General features: G+C 40.6%; 1 protein-coding gene and 1 long non-coding RNA gene across 15 annotated transcripts in view; both read right to left on the reverse strand.

Annotated features, from left to right (window-relative positions):
• The window catches only part of NCKAP5 (NCK associated protein 5), a 440,247-nt gene that overhangs the window by 324,618 nt on the left and 90,984 nt on the right, over positions 1-24,645 (reverse strand). The window lies entirely within an intron of this gene.
• On the reverse strand, positions 346-12,980 carry LOC118170246. The gene is made up of 2 exons (XR_004752592.1): positions 12,524-12,980; positions 346-1,729 (listed from the first exon to the last, which is right to left on the reverse strand). It is a non-coding gene; the product is annotated as an uncharacterized LOC118170246 (long non-coding RNA).

Below are 24,645 nucleotides of genomic sequence, written 5' to 3' on the forward strand. Positions count from 1 at the left end.
AGCTCTGCTCAGTGCAGTGCTGGGGCGAAGGAGCAGAGGGAAAAGCACAGGCTTTCCAGAGCAGACACACAGGTAGCATCCCCCAGTTCTGGGACAGGTCATCTGTGCAGGCCTGGATTATCAGCTCTGCAAAGCTAGCAATGTGGATAACACGATGCCACGGCAGGATTAACACCTAATCATTTTGCTGTCATTTGCTATTGCGTATTTCTAGAACTGTGATAATACCATGAAAGCTGCGTATCAGCCATTATTCCAGGGAAGGCTTTGTGAGAATTATCTCTTGAAGTAGAAGGTTTCTGTAGAATTGTTGTGTCTTTAACTGTATGTGCTCACAGTCCAAGGTTCATTAATTCAACAGACAATTTATTCCTTTGCAAAAACGATACTCCAGAAGCTGCTATTTGAACAGAAATAACATTTCACATGAAGCAGACTCCACAGGGAAGAGACTAACTACCAGATGTTTTATGTTCATTTAATAAATTTATGAAATTGTAAGCTTGACTGAAAAGAAATCTAAGAGAAAAAAAAAAAAACTATTTGGAAAACAAATGTTGCCTTCTTATAGCTGTTTATCAATACCAACAAGACAGCTATACAGCATAGTTTAAATCTTTAACTGCTTAACCTCTCCCAAGCAAAGGTGGTGTTGTAATAGAGCAATGATCTCAGGACCTGTCCCCAGAGTTGAGAACAAATTAGAAAAAAACACAGGTTTGTCAACTTAAGTTTGTCTGCAAGTTAAAAGAGTCTTCTAACCAAATCTTTGTTCATCTCCCTTGGGCAATAATGATCTTTTTCTGCCACAAGTTTTCTAGTGTAACAGTAAGAGGTAGATTTGCTGCATTTAGCTTTCAATTCTGTACCACAAATAGTAAAAAAATGATAAAACTTAGAAAAGCCTACAGCACAGCAGTATTCTTCAGGTACATGGGAAGGACCTTCAGTGCAGACCCTGGACCGAAGCTAGGAGTGGCATCCCCGACACTGAATTCACCCAGATTGCCTGTGAGGTGCAGAATCCTTTAACAGGATGGGAGTAAAATCTTCACAAAGAAAAAAGATCTAAAACCAATTGAGTTAAAAGAAGACGAACAGTTTTTGATCATTTGAGTGGTGAAGGTGAGCTGTGTCTTTTGGAAGTCCACGTGATGTGTGCCGTGCTGAAACCATATTTATTTATACAGAGCGTAAATGCCGTCGGGGCTGGGGGTTCAGGGGACAGCTTCACCCTAACATGCAGCATCCTTGCTCCACTCCTTTCCTTTTCATCAGGAAAGTATCTCTCCATGGGATATGGGTTTTCTTATCTGTAGAGAACATGAAGAGCCCTCACACATCCCACTGCAAAGCCATCAACAACATTTAAGGGCTGACGCGAGGGTTCGGGGGGAACAACATTCGTGGAAGGGGTCAACATTATGACTCCAGCCATCAGCCTGTGAATCACTCAGACAACTTCTTAGCACAGAGAAAGGCAGCGTGCCATTGCAACAGCACGTCCGCACGCACACGCACATGAATAAGACTTCTTTTGGCCCAAAGTGTCTAGTCTTGATTTCAACTCCCAGGCTATTGGCTTGGCATCATGCTGTCAGTCACACAGCCTCGGATGGCAGCCTTCGTTCTTGTGCTAACTCAGTGCCTTCTGTTTCTAAGCAATGGACGGTAGATCTTTGCGGGAGTTATGAGTCACTGGATGCATGTCGGGAACATTTTAAAGGACCTTCAGGAGAGGGGTGGGAAGGAGTCATAAGAAATGATAAAAAATAAATTAGGTGGATTTAAGTTTGATTCAAAAAACCAGCTTTTCTGAGTCCCAGCAGCTCCTGACTCACCATTCCAGCCTGTACAGATATGAAAGGTGGGATGCCCAAACACAGGGAGGGGTGGTGTATGCTGTATTGGGACTGTAACTAGCACAGGGCACCGGATAGATGAAGCTGAAGCTATCCAGTCCCACAGAGACCAAGATTTCCCTTGGTTTGCTTCCATTTCCTCCTCTGTATCTCTTCCTTTCTTGCAGCTGAAAGTGGGAAACCCACAGGGATGTGAGGAACCCAGCAGCCGCACAGATACATCCCACAGGCTTGGGATGCCGACCCTACATGAGCAGAGATTGTAAAAGCTGAGGTAACTTTCCCGTCTGTCATTTCTAAGCCCTCTTTTACTGTCACACACGGTGCATGAAGGATGCCAGCAATGACACCGCTGCATATTTTCCTCACTATGCAGTGTGCAGAGAATCATGCTTATAACACACACAGGAACAGATCAGTAGGGTGGCACCACGCACCACATGTTCATTTGATTTTCATTTCACTATTAGATACTCAATATTTAAGCATTACATTAACGCATAAACTTTATGGATGGGTTCTCTTCAAATGAGACAGTGTCAAAGATTTGGCGCCAAAACTACCATTTTCTCCAGTAAAATTAAGTCCTTCACACTTCCATGCATGCCTTTTATGCATATGAGACCTTTAACCAAAACATATGCTTCTCTTTTGCAGAGTAGTTTCTTCCTTTGTCAACAGTACATGCACTGACTGCTGAGTGGAGAATCCAAAAATTTTAACTTCAGCTTTCAGCTTTCCTAACCTTATACAATCACTACAGTCATGTCTCACTTGCCAACAGTTGACTCTAAATGTTTCTGCTTACCTAGAGGGGAAAAAAAAAAAAAAAAGAGAGACAGAAGACAGAATAGAGCATTTCAAAAGAAATATTATAGCCATTAGTTCCACAAACACACTGCACCTAACTCAGAACCAAATTCTGCCCTGAAAAAATGATGTGTCACTTACAATTATGTGTGTGTGTAAGCACACAGAAAGTGAGATGGGGACAGGAAGAAGGAGAGGACAGTCTGGCCCCTGAATTTTATAAAGCAACATATGCCTCTGGTGTATGAGTGTTGTGGATATCCATTATACTGTTATCTTTGTTTAACAAGACTGTGTGTGTTTTGCAAATGGAGTTCATCAACAACACGAACTAATTATTTCACAGAAAAAGTTGGTGGGGGGTGCATTGCCTTTTAATTTTAATTCAGATTGCTTCTACCAGCTCTAGCTGTCAACACCGGTTAAAATAAAACAGGCAAGATCTGGACCATTTTTAGCATACTTCATATGATAAAATGTCTAACTTCAAAATAGCTAATAGAAATCTAGCACAATATTCATACATTGCAATTTCATTCAAATATGATTCACAGATATCCTTGTGGGTTAAGTATTACTATTTCTGTTGTATGGAAAGAATTGCTAGAAAGTCAGTGGCAGAATAAGCTCCTAAATTGCATTTTGGTGCCCACCCCACTCGTGTCCTATAGCTCTTCTTTACAGGAATTTCAACGTATATTCCTAACATTTACGCCAGTTCGTCTAGGAAAAAGCAATTTTTGTGTTACGTGTCAGTGGCACAACCTAAGATATCCCATAGTGGATACAAATATTGCAAAGAGAGCTGGGCAAGAAATGTCTAAACACACACTTTATAACTTTTCCATGCTGAAGTGGGAAATGACAGAGACCTTTCAACAGATTTCACAGTAGATGAAGGAGGTAGATGGTTTGGGTATTCATCTGAAACATAAGAAAGCATGACTAAGCAGGTGCTGGTGTAGTCTGTCTCATTTCAGTCCAGGTTCTTTATCTCTGTCTTATTTAATTATAAATTCTATTCTGGGAGATTTATCAGTTTTCAAAATAAAAATCTGATACATTTCAGCAAGAAATGTCATAATTTTAAAACTGGCACGTTACTATGAAAAGTTAAAGAAAAAAGAATGATTATCCCTTTTATTTTTCCTGGAAGCAATACGAAGTGATAAAGGCACCTAGCTTTGACTTATCACATTATCTGCATTGGCTGGGACAGTGCTGGAAAACAATTTCTTGTCCAGTTCCCCAGGACTTATTCGGAATGCTTCTCTGTCTTGGAAAATCCATAGCTAAAAAGCAAACTGAGGCCAAGATCACCTTGGTCTTTGACAGATCAATTTCAGATTTCCACTGGAATCTAAAAGCAAAAGCAAAAGCATACCCAATGGATGGCAAAGATAAAACAAATAGCTCTAAAAATTGCTGGAGGATCAGCACAGTGCTGATAGAGTAGTGAATCAAAAGGCACGCATCCTTTAAGGCTTCATTGTGACAGTCCTGCACTGAAGGCACGAGACAACTCAGATGAGTCACACTGTGTTAGAGCATTTATCATAAATCAATGCTATTAATGCAAGCAGACAAGATAAGTCACTATCTGATGTGTTAGTCGAGAAAGAACAGGAAGAGACAGATTTTGTACAAACCAGTTGGACACAAAATAAATACAAAAGCGTTTTCATTCTTTACAACAGCCCTCTTACTGGTGAAAAAAAAACACTCACTATTCACACATCTTCAGAAATTCTTGCTTTGAAATTAACATTTTGAATATGTTATTTTCCTCCAGCCTAAAGGTCAAAGGGATTGTATTACTTGCACATTTCTATTACAACAACCACTCTTCCCTCTGCCCCAAAGTCAGGGGAAGGAAAGGCACTCAAGGCAATGGGCTGCTGCGTGAGGAGAGGGTGAAGCACTTCTGCCAGGGCTGCTCTCTTACCTACTTCACACATCTTCCCTTGGGACTTTTCCACACTGCTTCCAGTGACTCTTCATGCATTGCTTCCATGGGGGATGATGAAAGTTTGCCCGAGTGTCAAGTTATTGGTAGCCACTTCTACACATAAAGTCAGTGACACAGCATAATGACACCCTGTCCTCCAGAGCAGTCACGCAAGACTGCAAAGCACTTGAGGAAAGGTTGCAGCTATTAGCCTCAAGTTACCGGTGAAGCAATTGAGACACGGCATTAGCCACTGTAAAAGCAAAGCCATGAAGTGGAAGCAGCCACTAATTCCTGGTTTCTCTTTTCCACCTCCATTTTGTCCATCATCAGTGAAAAGTTGGTTATGCCAGACCTTGCCTTCCCCGGCTGTTTGCTTACGCAGAAGAATAAACTGCTGCAAATCCCTTTTCCCTCTGAGAACCAAACCTGTGATACAGTTGCTTCGTAGCATTACTGAGCTGAATAATAAGGAGAGAAACTATGAGGGCATGACACCGAAATCTGGTTTCTGATCCTTACCCCTCTCAAACCGTACAAGTAGTGGATTGCATAGGCAGCAGGGCCATCATTATCCCCAGTCTGACCTCCTGCGTAATGAAGGCCACTGAATTTCATTCGGTAACTGGGGCGGCGGAAGAAATTAATAAGGGGAGTTTGATTCTGCCTGCTACAGGAGCTCTTGAGGCAGCTGAGGCAGTAGGAGGTTACCAGGAGGGTAAGGTCATCCCTTCTGTGCTCCTTCCAGGCACTAAAAGCTCCGTTAACTCTGTCCTGTCTAAACATAAAACTTCCAAGTATGCAAATATAGATAAGCCTTTATCCTCCTTTATCTACTCATTTATCAACTTTTCCAAGCTGTATCTACCAGGACAGACCTATCACCCTAAAGCTACTGGCCAGCCATGCAGCAGACCTTGCAGAAATGTAGCCACTCTGTGCAGAAAACTGTGTTACTCACAGTCACAGAGAGCAGAAAAGTTCAAAAAATCGCTGGGGATGCACCACATACTGCCTTTTCTTACTGCTTTTTTCCAGTTCTGTAGTGCCCAGAAATCTCAGTAGGGAAGGGAAATAAAATGGAAGAAAACCGTCTTTGAAAAGAAGTTCAGCAAGGCATTTCTATTTCAAATACCAGGAAAACATCATATGAGAAAACCATTGTATAAACCGTGCTTCTGGGATTTCTTTTGTCCTTATTTTACAGGATAAAACTATGGTAAATGAGGATGAAAGACTAGAAGACATTAATAGCATTAAATTTACAGGACAGAAATCCCAGTAAAAATCTCAGCAGTATCTCCTCCTCCCTTCAAGCAAATACAGAGACAGAAGTTTCCACACAATGCAGCCCAGAATATGGCCAATCCATCAAATGATGAAATTCGGCATGAGCTGTAGAGTAACTTTTAAGCAAGTGAACAGTAGCCCATTGTAACAGAGAGTACCCCCAGGTTCAGCCCCATCCTGGGGAGCTTCCCCAGTTCCCATCTGAGGCATTTCTTCTGAATCACTTCTCTGTGGCCAGGCTGGGGACTTTCGCTCCAGGAACAGGAGGAGAAGTCACTGCCCAGACACCCTGCGTGTCCCAAAGCTGCACTGCACATCCAGAAGAAGACAAGTCCCACCCACAGCCCCGACCTTCCCTTTTCTGCCAGGGCAGCGAAGATCCTCCATAGCCCCTTACCTGCAACCCATGCCACAACCACTGTCACCCTGCAGAAGCCTGTGATGTCGGTGGTTCCTCTGACAGCCCGACCTTTTCAGGGTGTTCCTGCGAACACCCAGCTTGGCTGCCTTTTAGGGGGGCTTTGATGATAACCACTCGTGCCCCAGGCCTTCTAACTTGACCAGATATCGCATTCTACCGTATCAAATGTGCCTTCTGTGTGACTCATGGGCTTGTACCTGCCTGGAAAATTGTAACCAAATCATATAAAAAGTACTGCCATCACTTCCTTCTTTATACATACAGAAACTCTGCAACTTCAGGAAGGTTCAGAACGGTGCCTTTCCTCCACCCCTTCTGTATGTGGGAGGTATCCTGGGGATGCCCATTTGGCAGGAACCGCCTTGGGTCAGTGGTTTATTAGCCATTTGTTTGCCATTTGAAAGCCCCCACACAGACATTGGATGTTTTGTTTTCTTTTCCTGATTGCTTTCACACGTGAAGCTGCAAGGACGTGTCAATCGATCGGATGAAGCTATCTCACACTTAAACTCGCAGCGAGCGTGCCAGGTGAGGAGTCCATGTAATCGGCAACCTGTCATCTCCTGGAAAACAGCTCCAGCGTTTAAAGGCTCCAGTCCCACCCCATCTGTGCCAAAATAAAGCTCCCTTTCCAGGCTGCCCCTCAACTTATATTTTGAAAAATTTCAGGATGACAGACAGAATTCACAATACAAGAAGTTCTCTCACATGAAACAAGAGTGGAATTAAAGTAAATAAGCATCACGCTGTCTCCCTTCTCCTCTATTGTAACCATTTTGTCCTCGTTTGGGCAATGGCAGGTTCATCTACTGACAGCATGACACAAGTCTGCATTGACAATTTTGGGTTCAACTGCAGGTGTTCTGAATTGGAAGGCTCCAAGCTGGCATTCCATTATGCCATCTATAATACATTAATATATTTGCAATTAGTTGTAAAAACTTTCCAATTCTGAACCCAACTCATATACTTATTTATTTTATCATTAGAGAAAAATTCTTCTGAAGTACTGTACTCGTTACGTACACTTTGCCATTAGTTTAAAATACCAGTGCTTACCAAATCGAGCTATGGCTGCAATTTCTCTTTCTGCATTTTCATCTTCCGTGAAGCTGAAGGGACAGCTTTTGTAGCAAGGACAGTCATTACATTTTTGAACAAACGGAGTTCATTCAGTGACAGGTTTATTGCTTGTTTGTCTCAGAAATATTTGCTACAATGGACATCATAGAAAATTGCAAGAAACTGAAATATTGAATGTATTTTGAATTGCATTATATGGAATTCTACAGCTGGAATGGTAGTTGATAAAACAATATTCTCAACTCAAATCACCGCACCCTAGAAGGATGCTTGGGTCACTAACAAAAGCTGGATCTTATTTGTTTTCTGCCAATATTTTTGCTTGACTAAAGAAAGGTTTGAATCTTCTTGACATCATAATTTCATTGTATCCCAGGATCTGCACAGAACTGAATAACTCTGCTTGCTTGAGCTGCCAATGTTATTACTTTAAAGGTTTACAGAAGCAAGGAGTGCACTGTAAATTTGACATTCCTGTAGGATATAGAAATGTCGCATTTAAACATATCCCTCAAAATGCTTTCTCAAAATGGCAGGATTAGGGACAAAGGTCATGTTTTTGACATTATTTATAGTCAAGTTGCTCAGATTACTTATGGAAAAAGCAGCCACGAGACTTATTATACCCACAACCACCCATCACTCAGATATATGTTATGGTGAAAAGATAAGACCAGCTCCGCTGGGGGGAATGAACTGAGATGAGAAATGCTGGGTACTGCATGTGGCAGCATTTCAACCTGCAAACTCCCCAAACATGGAGAGTTAAGAGTCAGCCTAAGGTCTCTCCCTAAGTACTGTGTTCTCCTCCCCAAAGCAGGAGATGAACTGCAGCTTGTGGGAGAACTAAGTCAGGGAAGAGAGAATACAAACTTAAAACCAACAGGAGGTTTCAAGAGATGTGAGAGAAGTTAATTCTGTTTCCCACGAGAAAATGAAATTTCTTACCTGACTCTGGAGAATGAGAAAGGAAAACCCTGAATGGTCTGTCCCTGTCCTTTAATTCAGTATAATTTACCTTATCATTTCTACAGCATTCCTTAAAACTGATTTTAATGGGTACCTAAGCAGCACTGCTACATAAGTTCTTGAGAAGTATCAACAGAGCATGTTAATTTAATGCTACACTAACCAGAGGAATGTCAAAGCTCCTGGTTCAAATTTAAATATGCTTTCCCTCCTCTGGATCCTTCTTTACCGCTCATCAAGGATGAGCCTTAGAAAACAAACGTGTTATGTAAATTCCTCAGACAATCACCTGCATTTACAAGTAACAGATGAGCAAATCCTCTCCCCCATCCCCTCACCCCCAGGAGAAAGTCCCAGGCCCAAAGGCAGCACAGGGTGCCCAGCAGCAGCACGGCTGCCGAGAAGAGCTGAAGGAAATGCCGAGGTACAAAGACCAGGCTGAGCCGGGGATGTTTAGGGAAGGCAAGTCAAACTCCATTCAAAAGCACAAAATAACAAATTGTAGCAGTATCTGACTTGAAAGGATTTTTTTTTTTCCCCATTATTTTGTTCTGGAACTTGTAATAACCTGACATTTCTTAAAATACCGAAATTGAAGTATAAAGAGCCCAATTAAGTAATGCCGAGATTATGAAACAAGCCAGGTGCAGCACAAAAATTCAAATTAACGCTCATCGCAAGCTTCAAATCAAGTGTCAGTTTGCTCCTTTTTAGTTTAATTTATTGTAGTCAACATTAGTTAAAGCTGGAGACGTTTGTTCTCTTGCTAATGATACACACATAACTCCCACCTCCATCCCCCCGCTCCTTCCAATTAAGAACTTCTTCAGAACATTTCAGCTAGGAGGCTTATCTGGCACAGATTATTCACTGCATCATATGGATCCAGGTTCTTATGGCTGCAAGCTCTTTAGAGCAGCAATTTGTTCTTTGTTTAGCATATTTTGCAGTGCGCAGTGCTAAATAAGCTTAGGGAGCTCTAGTCACCGAGGCATGTTTGTGCTCAGTGCGTTCGGTGTTGCCTCGTGCTTTGTTGTTGGAGTCTGTGCAAAACCCTGCCTCAGTGCCATGAATAAAATCCTGGCTGCCTGGATCTGTTTCTTGAGGAAATCTTCAGACTAAACACACAGAAATTAGTGGATCTGAGAAGCTCTGTAGGTGGAAACAGCACACATTGTATTACTTGGCTGTTCCCTAAGTATACGAAATGAGCACCAGCTCACTGCTTACCTCCCTGCACAGCTAATTGCCTTCCCTACCCATGCTTTTGACACATCTTGCATGTACCCTGGGTACATTTAACACTGAGTAACAAAACAACGCCAGTTCCTTCACTAGGGAAATTCAACACAGCTCACCCAAGTTAACCCTATCACTTTTGCATTAGCTCCTTACTCTTCAGCATCATGGAAATAAACTTTGAGAAGTAGAAAGACCTGGCATGGTTCCTCTGAGGAGTATGGAACAGGTTTCTGCCATCGACGCTGAGCATGGAACATGCAATATTTTATAAAAGCCTTACATCTGTTAGCATGGATGCCAGAGGGGCTGGACAGACCCAGCGGCTGCGGCTCCTGGTCTTGAAATTCATTTCCAATAGAGTGCCAAACGTGTTGGTGTTTGAAAGCCTTACGTCCTCCATAAGAAAGAAATGCCAGCCTCCCAGAAAATACAGGGTATGTCCTCAGTTTTGTTTAAATAAAGCTTTCTCACTGTTATCATTGTTAAGGGCTCTGGAAATGGGCAATCAGTACTTTGCACTCTTATAGGCTTTCCCCGAAGGGAAGGGAAATCCAACAAAACATTATCTTCCATCTCATGCAACTCTCATCCTCCCGGCTCACACATCAGAGACTGAGCAAGGGGTGTTTAGATAAGACACCGTAAGTGGTTACAGGGACTGTGTTGCCACTATTCTTGCTCTCAGCTGACAGGAGACGACTTGTAATACCTGCAGGTTATAAGACATCTGAACCCAGGCTGAATCCCTCCGATGGCAGGAAGGATACTTAAAGTGAACACTTGATTTCCGAAGCTGCTATACAACCTAAGCAATCAGTTCAAACACTGAAAAAGGCTTAAGTGCTTAAGCTATCAGCACTTCTTTCTCTGACAGAGACACATGAAAAACAGAGAGAAGAGTATGCTGAGGAGATTTCCACTGAGGGAAAAAAGCAATCTCACCAAGCTACGGGGCCAGGCTTCTGCTTCCACTCAGACCAGCATAAATCTGCAGAAACTTCACCAGACTGCCCTTCACCAAACAGCATCGAGCCTTAAACAGCCTTAGCCAAAGGAAATATTTCAGGTTTCTGGTCTCTTGACCTGATTTTAGTCACACTTGCTTGATTGCTAAGCTCTTAATTCCAGCTGATACCAGGTTAGTATAAACTGAAATAGTTTGATTAGCATCAATGCCGATTTATACCACATAAGGGCTCAGTCCACTGGCTTTCTTAAAAGGCTTCTCAATTTACTCCAAAGCTTGTGGGGGCGAAATCTTTACATCGGAGTTTCAAACTGCAAGCCTAGTTTTGAAAAGGAGGTTGACAGAAAAGTTCTTCTGTAACATAAAGATTAGAGAGGCGGAAAGTGTGCCAGTTAGCATTAAACTCCACTGTCCTCCCCTCCCTCTGTCTTAATCTACCAGAACATTTAGCTTACCCTTTAAATAAACAAGAACTGGTTCAGGTTGCATATTTTATCTCCCAATTGCATTTGGTGCTCCAAAATCACATTAGAAGTGATTTTAAACATATATATTTTATATGTTTATATGTTCTCTGTCTTGCCTGTAGGGATTGATACGTTCCTAAAATTTTACATATTATTATATATGAATGAAAATAAGAGCAAGTTCAAAGCCCAACTAGTGTGCTTAGGACTTTGTATTTTAATAAGCATAACAGGCAATGATAAAAATACCTATCAGTCTCCAGTCCTAAAGGAAGAAAAGGATGGAAATTGCAAACTCAAACAGTCAAAACAAGGTAAACAAGAGTTAGAAGGCTTCCCCTTGTTTATTTTCAATGAGATTTTATATTTTTTCAACTTTCAAATATTTCAATATTTCAAACACTTTTTTGAAATTGGAAACCAGTAGCCCCAAACTTCTAGCTATTAGCATAGCTCCCAAAACATGTTAGGTTTTAACGTTAATATGAGAAAAATCAACCTAATATTCATTTTAGTATGAAACTTAGTTCTAAATCATACATATTAAAACACTGAACACTCTCTCCTGAATATCTGTTCATATTTTAATCCTATAGGAATGACGAAATATAGATACAAGCTGCATATTTAGCCAACTACCTTAGTGAAAGGTAGGAACCAGAAAAATGCAAACTCTCTCCCAGCTTTACAGGAGACCACGCTGTTCCCTGCAGCAAGAGATGCAATTATGGTCGCCACCATTATCCAAGGTCAGAAAATTATTGAATACTATTAAAAGTTCATCCAAAGTACTTATACCTCGGTGACCTCCAGCAATCTTGAATTCCACTGGGTGACAACATATTGGCTTACTTATTGCGTCTTATTTGAGATGGGCCCCAAGCTAAACTTATTAAGACGTGTTTGGATCCAAGGATTTGGGTCAACACAGTTTTAATTCACAGCGGTTCTTTCATTTCAGAAAGTGTCTTATTTCCTTCTCTCAGGCATCTGTCTGGGCGCACGCAAAGCATGGGGAGCATACTTTGCTAAAAGCCCAGGGAACAGCATCATTAACCTTGATGCTGATTACACCTCCCGCCTTTGGACTGCGGGCTGCCACTGTAATAAATACCAGCAGCTAGTTCTACAAACAGAGCAGACACATTTACAATCCTTAATAATATTGTAGCTCTGCAACGTAGGTTGAGGCCTCCAAACTCCTCATGGAGTTGGGTACAACGGGCATGTTGAAACCCGTACGCTGAGTCAGTGCCGGCTGACGGGGTGCCCCAGCACCATCCCTCCTGCCGCAGCTGCACCAACTGAGCTTTCTGCGTGGGAGCTGATCTGACAGCACGGCTGCACAGAGCCACGCAGCCATGCCAACAGAATTCTCAGTGCAAAAGGGCTAAAAGTAGAGCTGACACTATCAGCAGAAAAATATTTTTCTGTACTTGCTTATTTTCGTTTTTAAAACCTCACCTTTTTCTGGCTGCATTATGTTATTAAAGCACAGGGCTTGTGCATGCGCCAAGACTACCCTGAATCTGTGCTCAAGCTGGTAAAACTCCCTTCAACAGAAGCCCGCATCTGTGGGTGACAATGGGGGCATGGTGGGTAAGAAAACCACAGCCTGTGTTGGACTTCCCTTTCCATCGCCTGAAACTGCTCCTGACCAGCAGTGTGGAGTTGGCCCAGATAGCAGCATCACATCGTCAACGATGGGCAGACGAGTCAGCATCCTTCTTACAGAGAGCCGATGTTGTTAGAGATGAGATGAGACAATCCGACACATGATACACCTTAACAGCTCTAGGAGTGCTGTAACCGACCTTCTGTCTTGTCCATCTTCCACAAGTAGCTAGGGCAGAGTGCATACAGACCAGCAGCGAGCATCTTTTCAGTCCTGTCCCATCCCAACACGCTGCCTTCCCATGCCTTCCACTTTATGCAAATGGAAAAACACTGAGAATGTATTTACCATTTGGAAGGAAGAATATTGCCCATTTCTCTTCTGAAGAAGGAACTTTCAGATACAAAGAAGTGTGAAAAAGTTTTAACTGTACTTACAGTAAGTTTTTAATTAGTTCTGACTTTTTTTGAAAGTGTAAAGAGTTAGTGCTATTCCTTTATTCATAAAATGTTTAAAATTATCTCACAGTCCTGAAATACTTGAAGGATTTATTTTTTAATTAATCTTAATGTATAAATGAATTAACTAATATAATTGCTCATTTCAGAAAGTTAATTCTGTACTGAAAGAGTAGATGCTATAATATCGGTGCCACATAAACTATTCTTTACAGATATTAAAGTAGCTGAATCCCTGTTTTAATTGTCAAATCCGGATTAGGAAAGTTTTTGGCCATGAAGAATACTTTGATCTGCGTGTAATTACAAATCTTCATGTTGGCATGGTTTGCAGTTCTGCAGCTAGCACCTCCCTGCCAAATGTGTCTTTGTAAATGTAACGTCTGGGCAGGTGGTTTAATGGTTGAGACCTTCAAAGGAACTTATGGAGTCTGAAAGTTTCCAGTGCCCCACTTGATGGGATCTGTGTTTCAGATTTCCAACGTTTCTGTAATCAGGGTACCCAAAGTTGAATGGCCCAAAGTTTAAACAAAGTTTAAACAAAGCCCCATTCAGAAATAATTCCATGCCTTGCATAGGCGTGGTGTGTCGATATCTCGGCATGTTTAATCGTGTGTCCTTTAGCTGCTGAATTTTGCACAAACTTACCAATACCGTGTAGCAGCTGATCTGGGAGGCTGTGAGGCAGCTACTGCAATAATTCAGATTATTCAGCTTGTGCTGTTATCCAGACATAAATCAAACCCTCTGTGTCCTGCTGAGACAGCAAGACCCAAGCTTTGCTGAATTCCTACACTGATAAAAAAAAAAAAAAAAAAAAAAGAAAAAAAGAAAAAAAAAAAAAAAGCCCTGACAATGTAGTTGATGTGTTACTCAAAGGAGAGCTTGAAGTCGCAGATGAAACCAAGATTACAAGGTGGTTGGAAAGTAAATAACAATCCCATCAAACAGAACCATACATGGAAGGGGGTTAGGAGGAACCTGCTGCTTAGCCAGTGACAGCCCCGTGTGATTCAGTATCACAAGACAATCCAATTTACAAAGACAAAAAATGAAAGAAAAGTCCTATCCAATCCTTGGTAACAGCAGGAGAAACAGATATGAGATATGAGTTGAGAACTGAAAATGTTTGAGTCAAAATAGTTACAGAACAAATACAGGATGTTAGCTTCGTTATTGCCTAATTTAGACATATGTACATAAGGAACAAGTCCATTGACATTCCTGGAGTTTAAAGGATGTAAAAGACACACAAGTGAAATAAAAAAGCAGACACTTGCAACGTCAGATTCTGGCGCCTTATGGAGTGTGCATTTTTCTGTCTGAGATATCTGTCTAATCAGTGCCACTGAAGTTTCTGCTTTGTGGAATAATGCAATATATAGACTGGCTGAAGCTAAAAGCATCATCTTGTATATCTTTAGTAAAGCTGGTCAGGTTTTTTCTATCTGAATACTCTCCAGGAGACTACAGTTTCTACAAGAAAAATCAGAATTTTTAAAAGAAAATTCCAACATCACTCTTAAAAATCAGATTTCCTTTAAGATAACAGAAAATATATAATTTCTGGGGGCAATCTATATGAATTAACCCACACAGATCTACACACACCCTTCCTTAAAATGAATCAAAAGGTCTGGGGTTGGTTTCCCTCCAGATAGAGCACCTCTGCAGATGACAGCTGCATGACCTGGGGCTGCGTGTGTGCCATGGGGTAGCTGTGTAGCAGGGGGACACAATGCATGTAAATGGCAACTCTCTGAAGGCACTGTAGCAAAGTGCCTTTCTGGGAAGAAAGTACAAAGACTTCAAAATTCACTTTAAGAAGAGACATGTTGAGAATTTCTATGTTAAAAAAAAAAAAAAAAAAAAAAACAGTTCTAGCTGAAAACAAAAATGTCAAAATAATTAATCAAATTTCTCAGGATGGAAATACCCATTCTAATTTCTAATTATTACTTTCTACTTTCCAACTTCTAATTTCCAATTTCTAATGCTGTCCAGGTCTGATGCGTAACTCTCAGAGGAATTATGCATTGCACCTAGTGGAGTCTCTTGATTAAAGCTCATCTTCCAGTAAAGATCTTTGATAAACGGGTATATTTGAACCTTCTTACAAAGCAGTGGGAACAAAAGTATTTTCATTAAGAGTCCAATCTTGCTCTTTTTTTTGACTAGGACTACAATTTATGCTTTGAAGGCAAACAAGAAGTAATTCCTACTTCAAAAAAACTGTTCCATTACACCAGTGAATAATATGCAGGAGGCAAAAACAGACTGGTGGGATTTGGGAGGGCCATGTACCACGTGCATACATCACCAAAGATGCATAGGAGCCTTACGAGTTGTTATACTTTGGTTTTGGATTCAGTGAGAGAAACCACTACCCTGAAACATGATCACATTGTGAGTTATCTTTGCCAAAACTCATAAATTCAAGCAAAGGGAAAACATATTGGGTGTCTGGAAACAGTGGGGGTAATTTTTCCCCTCAGACCTAGCAGAGATTTTCACTATAATGAAAAACTCTGAAGCGTAATTACAGAAACACGTTTTCTAGAAATGAACTGAGAAAGTGTTTCCCAGCCCAAATTACTTGGGTCTCCTTTGTACGCTAGAAAAAAATACCCATTGACATCACACAAACTCTCTGAATTTACACTGTCACCTCCTCATAATGCCAGATGTTGATACCCAGAGTTACTCTAAATGCTTCACGACAATCCTAGATCATTTCCTATCTGGGTCAAATGAGGCCCTAAAAACAAAAAGCAGAGAGGCAAGCTCCAAGACACAAGACCAGACACTAGAAACCAACAGCAAAGCCAATCACAGCAATTAGAGCTTGGGGAGCACTCACAGAGTATCTAGAAAAGCAAAATGTCTGGTTTCAGAGCACCTATCCCTGAATGTCCCTGCCTCCAGGGGTGCTGAGAAAAAGCCATATTCAAGTCACACTGCGCAGTTCTATGTAGCTCTGCTTACAGTATAAAGCAGAGTACTTGGAATTTGAAAATTTAGCCAGTTCTTTGGAATGTTGGTTATTAGTCAGAAAATATCCCATAAAAGCAAAATATACAGTGCTTTAACTCAAATTTTCAGTAGGAAATACTTCATGTAAACATCAAAGCTGAAGACTCTGAGCAAAATCATTGGTTTAATAAGCACCAAAATTATAGCTAGAGAATTAAATGGGCAAAAAAGCCAGAAGAATATATGCATTTTTCTAGGACAAACCCCAAGATATTCTAGCTGGGACTAAACCAAGTATCAAAATCTCAGAATTTCCCACATAGGCTGGGAAGTCTGGTTTTGCAGGCAGTTCAAAATCATAGTTTTTATTCAAGGCTATCCCAAAATCATTGCGAGTAACTGGACTAAATGCACAAAACTTGAGAACAACAGAGAAATTTTTTTTTCATTAACCATAGCATTTGTAAAATAAATCTACCTGGACCTAAGATTTCTATCCCTTTTGCCCTTTTTATACTTGCATGGACACAACTCCATGAGAGAAATGCAGATCTTCCCAGGGATGTAACAATATTGAAAATAGGACATTTGAGAGGATGTCAGGCCATGACTGAGCAGGAGGTAGATTCATTGCTCATACTCGGTCTTGCAGGGGAGGGAATTATATCAACACTATCAAACAACACAGAACATAATTCCTCTCTCTCTTCTCCCCAGGATTTTATTCAAGCAAAATCAGGCAATTGTGAGAGACAGAGGAGACCTGTCCTTCTCAGGGTGTTATGTTTAATTGCTGAAGGCAAGAAGTGTTTTTAAAGGTTTGTCAATAAAATCCTTATTTAGTTAACCCCAATCTCCTCAGATTTCTTGTTACAGATAGCCTTCTGCTCTCAACATCTGGGCAGGCAAAGCCTCCAATTACACTGCTGGATTTGGTAGCTTAATAGACCCAGATAAGGGCCCAGGGTATATCCATTTCCCTTGGTAACAGCTTATCTGCAGCCAGCCCAATGATACGCAACCTTTATGCCCCGGCGCGGCACACAATCATGCGGCAGGCCGCGCAGCGCGTGAATATTCACATGAAACCCAAAGCTCTCCGTGACCTTTCCTCTTCTGTGGCTGGGTCTGCATCTGCCACAGCCACACCATAATTTATGGGGAAGGGGCAGGGGGCAAGGAGAGAGAGGCCCGGCAGCACGGCCGGAGCAGGCCCGCAACACTCAGGCTCTTCCCTCCTCACCCTGAGGGGCAGCTGAGCTGGGGGCCTGGTGGCAGCCACCCCCAGGGCCCAGACACTGGACCTGCAGGCTGCAAATCGCCCCAGTGCCTCCAAATCCTGGACCTTAATCCAAACCTTAACACATTCTTGGCTGAAGGATGCTGAGAAATCCTGTATAAGTCAGCTCTAGGCATAGAATGTCTCTTCCATGCTGAGGTGAATCCATGACCATTTTCTTCTAAGCATTGCTATGAGCTTCCTTCCTCCCTCCCCTCAAAATACATGCAGACATTTGTCTTGTCTTCTCCTTTATTTTCATTTTCAGTTCCTCCTCTGCAATCAAATCAATTTCTTTAAAAGGTTTTTTAAAAGTTGTCTAGGATTTAATATTTTCATGTTGAAGGTCTGACAGGGAATTTGCTGAGACCCTATTGTAACACAGCCTGATTTTTCCTGCTTCTCTTAAAGGCCATAGAATTTCATTGCCCTCTGTTTTTCTCAGCCCATCTGTCAGCTAATTTGCAGGAACTAGTTAAATCACCTCTTCTCCATACTTCTTTCTCAGTTTTCCTCCACTTTTGCATCAAGTTTTGTGACAATGAACAAGGGCAGATCAGCTACAGAAATTTCTCTACAAGCTTTCATTTTAACCTTCGAGTCTCATGTTTGTTGCTTGAAGTTTATGTGCCAAAGACAGGAGAAAGCACAAGCCGGCAGTTTGTCAAAGCACGCTCTCTTGGGATTTGTGTTCTGTTTCAGCTGTCACCCTGTCGCCATATATATGTATTGATGCAACTTCTGATGTGCAGCAACAAATGGTAAATAATTCTCTTCTCTGAGTGCACTTCTGTCTGTGTTGGTGTCAATGCTTTTGATCAATAAACCACTGAGGCATCTTCCAGCAGGAATATTGTTCCAACTGTTGCTCGGGAACAACATGCTCCATGCACTATTTCTTTGTTTTGAATGCAATATATGAGGCTTTTACTTTTCCTCTCTCGTCAGGAAACATCTTGTCTGGCTTGCTATGCAAGTACTTCTCAATGTTTATCCACATCTTCAGCTCCTGAAAAGACTCTCTGGTTTCTATTGGTATAAACTAGTTTTAACAGAAGTAAGAGGTCACTACCTGTATCACTCCAAGCAGGGATTTCAGCTCTTCCTGGGGTGCTGGCAGGTAACAGTGCTGTTTCTTCACATGAGGCCTGATGCTTCTTTCTCCTCAGAAAATTCCAAGTGCACTGAGTCCTTATGAACTTGCAGCCCCCGTACTTTCTGACTTACCTTATTAGTCTGCTCCAGACTCCAAGACAGGCACTTACTGTAACTGCCTGTCACTGGGACACCCACTGCTTTACATACTTGGGTTTAGAACCTCTTTCTCAGTGAAATCCAAACAGACATCTCCACCACTGCTACACCATCTTCCATCTTACTTGGTGATACTGGTCACTTTACTCTGTCTTTATCCAAGCTGGTGTAGATTTTCTTCTAGTACCTTGGATGTACTGCTGTGCTCATAAATGATGTCCTTAAACTACCCATGCAGACCACAGCATTTCCCACATCAGTGCTAGTGGTACACTGCTGTCAGTAAAGGCATTCCTGCCCCACCAGTGGTTTCTCCTTTCTCACCAGCTGCTGATGTGAACTGCTCCATTTAGATCGTTCTTTTTGTTTGTATTTTCTAGTCCCTGACATTCCGGAATTCTTTTCTGATTAAAATTAATTAAAAATGCAAATGCAGATAAAATATGCTACTGGCAATACATTTAGACAGCTCAGTTTTTGCAAAAATCTGGTGCATGCCCAGTGCCATTAAACACAACAATCTGTTTTTACTCTCTTCTTCTGTCTTTACACATTCTATAGACACTATGATTTTCTTTTTATATGATGTTTCAAGCATTTTCAGGGCTGTATATTATATAGACAGCTAATAGCACTTTAGTTTATGCCTCTAAGGCTGCATTTGCCCAGTCTGTGGAGTGATGTCCTTACTGGCAGATTTGCAGAACAGTGCAGGCATCACTAACGTCGCTATGAGGAATAGACTTTTTCAATACTGCCTTGGTAATTCAGTTTACTGAGTCCTTATGTCAGTTCTAAATTTTAAGGTCTTCCCTATGAATGTGCAAACATTAATCTATTAAGTTAGCACCACTTCACGGACTTCATTGCTGTTCTCTTCTGCCTTCTACCCCCAAACAACACTCTTGTTGACTTCATTAAACTGTTCTCTTTGACACATGCTCTTGCTGTATGCACTGAATGTTATGGATGTTTTACCTTGCTTCTCCAACACACAGTGAAAACTGTATGCTTGAGGCTCACATTCTGCATGTCTTCTCCAGTGCCGCCCCATGCTTTTGCAGTGCCTGACTGCCCTTGGTAGATATTTTTCTTCTGATGTATGCAAGCAGAACTGAAAAAAACTTTAATTCACACATATAAAAAAAAAAAATCCAAGTTTTGAGAGTACTGAAAGTATTTGCAGATTCATATGGAATTTGACAGCAGTTTTAGGTTGGAAAAAAATGTAATCAGGGTGCAAATGTTGAAACATCAGCAAGCATCTGACCAGTAAATATTTTTAGTGGCACCTTTCATTTCAAAATGCTGGAGTATGCTGTGCTACATAGTAATGCTAGACAAATTGTGAGTGTCACAGTCAACTAGTAAAAAGGTCAGGGCTATTCGCTATTCTCTTCAGTGGATTTAATTCCTATATACAAAGAGTCCCCTCCATGCTTCGCTGGTGCAGCATTCTTCACAGCTTTGTTATAATGTTCTCTCTTTGGCACCTTTCATCTGAAGAAACTGAAGCAAGCTGCAGACACATGCTAATAACAGACCACTCTCAGAATACTTACAAGATAAAAAATATTATAATCTACAGTTTATTGATTAGCAAACTCGGTTAGCAATTTGTTGGTGATGATGGATTTGGGATTTACACCCCAAATAGCTGGCTCCCAGCCCCAGGCATTACTTACAGATAACACGTGCACGCTTCTCAGCAAAGGTCCCCATACAACTAAGGGCTCTTGTGCATGACACTAATGCAACCATGGGCAGGCTGGATGTAGGTAGTACTCCCATCCCCATGTACGATTCATTACATTACACTGCTACCCTTATTACAACCAAGTGCTGTCATTAAAGCTAATGCTACAGAGACCCACGGGAGCGTGTGACCAGAATGAAAGAAGCAGGGCACAGTTCATGAGCCACCAGAGAGGCACTTTCCTGCAGCTTGCTTTCAGAAGTAAAACCCTCATTTTAAATAAAACAAAAACTTTTACTTTGATAAATGCTGGCTGCTTCTAAAAGATATTCTGTTCTCAAATCTCCCCAGCTAAATGCCACCACAGTTGTAAGGGCCAACCACGTGCGTAGTCAGGCTGGGAATTATCCACACAAATAAAGAGCACAGCTTGAAACATTGATTTTTTCCTGATCAAAAGGGTCTTAGAGACAACTGGACAGTTTGGATCAGGCAAAGGATAGGGCTTTTATTATTTTCAAAGAGTGCCCCAGTGAACAGAGTGGCCAATGTGGCCCTGGTGGCAGCGATATGTTCTAACATTCTCCTCCTCCTCCCACACAAGTTATAGAAAGCTTGGCTTTGGATCTGTTTGTTGGTATTTTTTTTGCCCTTTTTTTATTTTTATTTTTGTTGAAGAAATTCTGTAATGAAAATGTGTTATACAATCAATCCTTTCATTAGCTTTTTTAATAGCATTCCCTGTCTAAGCAGCTTCCACCCTACATACCAAGTAATAAATTCCAAATATTACCAAGGAAGTATTGTCACTCCAAATGTGTCTTCATTATACCAGTACAAAGGAACTATGTGCTGTGATTTTATTAAAATCAAAATTTAAAATAACATTAAATGTATTCCTCTGTTTTCATATCCATTGTCTTTATATATTTTAGTCTAAAGTGAAAAAAATTGCATATCTTTTCCATCTTGTTTTTACCTAGTTTCATTGATTACTGTTTTTCAACTATATATGCTGAAATGAAAGATTTAACATAGAAAAATTATTTATGAAAATTTTTACAGTCATGAAATATTCATACTACATAACTCTGTAAGTCTGTTCTTTTTAACAAAACCTAAAGAATTTAAGGATTTAAGCTGCGTGATAAGGTAAACTGTTCTTTGGAAAGATCTGTTTCTCTTTTACTAGTTATATGTTCCATTCTAAACAAAAAAACAATCTGACACCATGGTAGGGGACAGCTAAGCAATATATTGCAAATAAATATACTCTACCACCATTACGATTTTTGTGGTTTATTTTAACTCCTATTGGATGTACTTCAGCAATCATTGTAAAGGCTTTGGCCTCAATTTCTATACACAGCAATCCAGAAGGACATAAGCTTCCACCTTGTTCTCTGATTGTTGTCTTATCATCTTATCATCTTATAACTGGTTCACAACGGATAAAATATATTATTTACTAATGCCATAATACATTATGTGACAGAGATCCGTTACGTGGAACTCAAAAAGAATCAAAGATCTTCTTTAGTCCTCCTAATTTATGGTGTTTTGTTTGTAAGCAATTTGCATAAGACAATTTGTAAAACTAAAACATAGTAGCATCGCTTTTACAACAGATGAAACAAAAAGTTATTATAAAGTTATTTTAAAACTGTAAAAAGTATATCCTTCTTATATGGTGTGTTTTCATTTTAAAATATCACACAGAATATAAAGATATATTGCAAAGATATAATTTTCTATAACTAATCTTATAGGATTACCTGTATGAATTGTTATAAAGGTAAAATTTGTAATTATTTCATCTAAATATACAGCTATAAAACATCATTGTCACTGTCACATTAACTTCTTTGTCTGTGAATGTAAATGAGCATCTTTGTGTATAAAGGTTCACCAATACTGGAATCCCACAGAGCAGTAACAGCCATCAGCTATACTAGGGATTTCAGGAGTAATCGCTGTGATATTATGACTAAATGCTCATAGGAATCTAATTCCATCGGAGCGAACAGAACGTCTCCCCTTTGACCTGAATGGTAGTTGAACTGATTCCTCCGCTGGATGATATGAAAAGTCAGATCAAAGGTAGGATTCTGAATCTTGTTAAAATACATGGCTTCAAACTACTTACTTCCTGCAAAGCGTTAATGAAAATATCCATTAGGCCCATAATTAATCACTGAAAGAATACAACCTAGGAAGCTCATTCTATGAGCATATATGTGCATTTATGTTTTTTGCTTTTTAAAAGGTTTATCTGCCTTCATTTTAAAGCTTATTTCCCCAAGACACAAGTGAGAAAGAAGTACAGTAATACATGAAACAACTGTGAACTCTTCTCCTTTATCTGAGCTGATCAAAAAGCAGTTACTGTCCCTGTGTTGTAAGGAAGAGTGTTTTAATGTCTACGAAATTTCTCACTGGCATGTCATTTGAAGGATCTGGTTTCTGAAATTGATCCACATCATTTGAAGCCTGACACTTGCTGTTTGATGGGATAGACCTGAATACAGAACACTCTGATGAAATTCATATTCATATTTTGAAGGCCCAGATACATATTCTAAGCAGGTCTCTATTGTTTAGAAACACATCTTTCCTCTTCTCCCACTTCTTTCAAATAGCATCATAGCCGATATATTTAGAATCGAAGAGATAAGGGAGGCAGAGGGAATTTTTTGGCTTTAAGTATCTCTAAACAATTCTTGTAGATTATATCATGGCAAAAACATTCTAGAAGAAGACTACAGTCTGATGCAGATGGGAAAAGCAGCATAGCCAAGCAGGGTGGGGAATGTTATCAGAAACGCCTATTTGTAACTCATGGTCCAGAATACAAAAGCAGAAATGTGTTTCATTTAAATACACAGAAATCAGAATTCTTTCAAAGATACGAGAATGCTGGAAGACTCCACCAAACAAGGGCAAGCCAAGTTTTCCAAGCAAAGTGTCCGGCCCTGAATGCCTGAGAGGTTAAACACAACACCTTTGGGAAAAGACATGAGAAGAAAAGAGGTGTAAAGACCTCAGTGGGCAGGAGCAGAAAGAAGTAAAACATAGCGCTTGGATGGAATTTGGCAACAGGAGTAATGCAGACAGACATACGATACAAAGGCAACAATTAAGAAGTTACAGACAAAGATAGGATAGAACAGGAAATTGAGGAAAATGAGAGGAGTGCTTCATTTTGCCTGGTTGAATTTCATGGAGTCACAGGGCATGCAGTGTGATTTACTAACGTGCTGCTGAAGGCACTCAAATCTCAAAATGTCTCTGTCAGTTTGCTAAGAAATAACAGCTGGCAGTTAACTATGAACAGTGGTCACATGTTTCTAATTAAATTTATGGATGACACTCTTTAATCTAGTTATATATATTCTATTCAATACAAACTTTCAGTGGACCTTGACCTGTAATATACAAGTACTGAAAATGCAAGTTTGCACTGACTAGCTATGCAGGCAAGCATAACCTTTAACTATCAAGGGTAGAAGAAGCCATTGTAAAAAAATGTGTGTCATCATGATGGTATGATAGGTTTATATGTTCAAAACATATCACCAAATAACAGCCCTTTCATCTTTCCCTCACACATTTCCTTCACTACCTTATCACCAACATGGGCTAGTCAAAGACACGCTGGCATAAATGCATTCACCTCAAGCCAGTGCCTGAATGCTGGTTTTAATATGTGAGCAGTCTCCCACCCTACTTAACACTTGCAAAGAGTAGGGAGGAAACATTACCTTTTCTTAGAGCCACATGTTCATTTTTTTCCTCTACAAGGAGCATTTTAATATGCAGACAGCATTAATTATTACACAAATCACTTTTCATGGTTCTGCACCCACAATGTTCCCTGTGACAACAATAAATGTCTCTCTCTACTCCCCCCTTACTAATGTGAAAGGGTAAGAATTAAGCATGGAGAACTAACCTGGCTGTAAATTAAGCCCAAATTAGCACTAGATGGGCTTGGAAGCCAGAAATACCTAGTTCCTTGTTCCCATCCAGACAGCAGACCATGCTGTCACCTCAGGGAAAAGATAATTCCTGTCTTAATACATGAAGGAAAGGCTGAATCTAGTCCATCGCCCTGGTGAAAACAGTTTTTTGTGATTTGCCATACTAAGCATCATCTTTGTGCAAAATTCACAACTGCAAGCATTTCCGTTAGCATTCGCTACCCAGTTTCCATAAGTGTTTTTCTTTTCTATGTATAAATATTGATTGTTTATGGCCTGTGTTTAGACTGCTGAGGGCAGGTCCCACCATGGGCCTAGCTCTGCCGTGGTG

Source organism: Oxyura jamaicensis, chromosome 7 (assembly GCF_011077185.1).
Source record: "Oxyura jamaicensis isolate SHBP4307 breed ruddy duck chromosome 7, BPBGC_Ojam_1.0, whole genome shotgun sequence".
NCBI lineage: Eukaryota > Metazoa > Chordata > Aves > Anseriformes > Anatidae > Oxyura > Oxyura jamaicensis.